At 40.0% G+C, this 2,838-nt stretch overlaps 1 non-coding gene across 1 annotated transcript; it reads right to left on the bottom strand.

The window, feature by feature from the left end:
- Nucleotides 1-202: 202 nt before the first annotated feature.
- On the bottom strand, nucleotides 203-293 carry trnar-ucu (transfer RNA arginine (anticodon UCU)). Its single transcript is given in 2 exon segments — nucleotides 203-238; nucleotides 257-293. It is a non-coding gene; the product is annotated as a tRNA-Arg (tRNA).
- Nucleotides 294-2,838: the final 2,545 nt, after the last annotated feature.

Below are 2,838 nucleotides of genomic sequence, written 5' to 3'. Positions count from 1 at the left end.
TGACACGGAGGGGGACTGGTACAGTGACAGTGGCTAGGAAAAGAAGCAGCGTATGAGGTCTTGATAGTCAAGCAAGGATTTGGGACAAAGTTGGCATTCCAGAAAAGTAAGAAGTGAAGGCATCAGCAAGGCACTTGACTGCAAGATACCTCTGGCTGTCACGAGGAAGCCCAGCAAGCTCTAAGTTTCATGAAGTGAGCACTGACTCTGGTGGGACTCGAACCCACAACCTTTGAATGACCACTGCCCTTTTCACTAGAAGTCCAACGCGCTATCCATTGCGCCACAGAGTTGTCACCATACTGTTCTGCACGCCTACTGATGACGGGGCATCTCAGCGTGCTTGTAGAAGTAGCATTTTCAGATGTGTTTTTTAATCCCTGTCTCGCTGATATTGACACAAAAGGAAATGATGGGTTCTTCTTTTAGATAATGCGGCTCATGTTGACTTGACTGTGAGGGGAAGTATTTGTCAAGCACACTGTCTGTGTCTGTCTGGCTGTCTGTGTGTGTCTGTGCTTGTGTGTGTGTGTCTCTGTGTGTGATGTGGGACAGTGCCCTGTCTGAGTGCCAAATATATTATATTCCCACCATTGTTGCAGCAAGATTGTGTAACCCATATATGAATTTAAGCTTTGTGTATGGCTCTGGAGAGGACAGGTACAGTAGTTCTGTGCAGGTGATTTTTAGAAAAACATTTTCATCCAAGGACATAGAAAGAACATAATGTAAGACACAGGAGACGTGTGTGTTAAAGTTTGAGGTACCTCATTACCATCATCTAGTTGCCCAGAAACCAAAGGGAGTCCTCTTGTATATGATAGCAAGTTCTTTAGAAAAACTTTAGATGTGTCTTGCCCAGTGACCATCTCCGGAGCGCTTCGTTGTAGCTCAATAAACTTTTTTGGTATTATTTCAGTTAAATCAGGTCCTGATTATTCCTTGTCCGCCTGTTTATTGAGGGAGTAAAATTTGTCCCTATTAGTGCGTCTGTGTCTGTGTCTCTGTGTGTGTGTGTCTGTGGAGGGTTGACATTTTTGATATCCATAACATCAGAGCAGATGAGCTGAACATGTTTCTCATTATGCACACTGGGCACACTATATTGAATAGCGATAACACTACACACATATGAACACCAAATTATTGCTGAATCTATAGTTATGTTAACTCTGAAAATGATAAAATGATCATCTGAAACACACAACAATAAAGCAACGAACATCATTCCACAAAGCAAAGCGAGCACATACAAGGATACTGTAAATTGTAACTGTACGCATACACTAATGTACAAGCACAATGACCATGAACTCAGACCCAATTCTTGGTGGGGGGGGTTTAAGACTAGAAAAGTCACTGGTGCCATCACTGGTATACATTGATTACAGATCGGGCCCTGTGTTCAGTGTGGCCACTGCTACCTACCTACATACCAGAGGAGGCTGGTGCATAGAGGTGCGAGAGAGCAGTTCTGGATCAAACACACCTGCTGCTGCGCTCTGCTCTCCAATGCGCACTGCAGGTCAGTCTCAGGACCAGACAGTGCGCAGTAAGTTGACCATTGAAATACTCTTGCTGTGCTGGATTTTATTTCTGCTATGACACTGACAATTTGATGAATGGTGATAGCTAGTTTAGGGTTACCATACATCAGAGGAGGCTGGTCCACAGAGGCAGAGGAGGTTGCTCCTCCTCTATCTTTGAGTGTTTAGCTGTTACTGTTTCTTCAGTTATATTTGTACTATATTACCTTGTTATAGTGTTAAAATGTATTTTCATTTAATAGTGTGGTTTTTCAAAGTAAATACTTTTTATATACATTAATCATATTAACTAAAACAAATATGATTTTCTTTTTAGTAAAAATAATACTAATCGTTAATGTTATTTATTGTTTGTTATTGATTGTTAAAAAAATATGTTTTAGCTCACAAGTTTTTGTGTTCTTTTCTTGGTAAATCATTTTAGCACCTTTTTGCCATGTATTGAACAAATAAGTGCTGTTTTTTATTTGACCTATTTGTATATATTTGCACAGTATATAATGTTACATAAGGGTCCAGGGATTGAATGTTACACTCATAACTTATTGTTCAGACATTAATACATAGATTTTGTTTTGCATGTAAATACTTGTTTGACGTCATAACACTTTGTTGTAAAAGGTACTTCTTAACATACAGTGTTAAAGATGCATTCTAGTGATGTTGGGGGGAGTTGTGTACCCATTCTCTCCAGTCAGGCATTTTCTTTATTTTTGCATATTAAGGGGACCCTATTTTGTTCACTAATACCATTCCCTCTTGCACTGAACACATGCTCAAGGAATGTGTCCATATTGAAGCACTTTTGGGGGTGAGGCGGGTGGAAAAGTTGTCTGTATTGTCTTGTGTTCATGGCAAGAAGGCATCACCGTTGTCTATTGTGTTCATTTTAAAATACATTTGTCACTAGCAAATGGTAGCAAATATGGTGGTACATTAATGCTGGATTGTTATGAATAGCCCAGCTTATCCTTGTAATTTGCTTCAATCTTGACTTACAAACTGAGTTTTTAAAACCAATTTTAAAAGCATGCCCCCAGACCCCCCTAGCAGACCTCTCTGTAATAATCATGGCCTCCTTATGGCCCCCGCCCCATTTTCAAAATCCTAGAATCAGTGAAATGATTTTTGTCCTGTTTTTCATGTTGTACAGAATTGATTTCTTATTATCATGGTTGTACAGTAAACTGTCCAATTTATTAATTCGGGACCGTTTAGCCTGGAGCTTAGGCTCACTCATATCTTCCTCTTGAAAGTGGCGACTGCAGACGATAGTATGAGGGGTTATGCT

This window comes from Amia ocellicauda, chromosome 12, assembly GCF_036373705.1.
Source record: "Amia ocellicauda isolate fAmiCal2 chromosome 12, fAmiCal2.hap1, whole genome shotgun sequence".
Classification (NCBI taxonomy): domain Eukaryota; kingdom Metazoa; phylum Chordata; class Actinopteri; order Amiiformes; family Amiidae; genus Amia; species Amia ocellicauda.
Note: the sequence above shows the minus strand (reverse complement) of the source record. Positions and strands in the feature narration are given on the sequence as shown.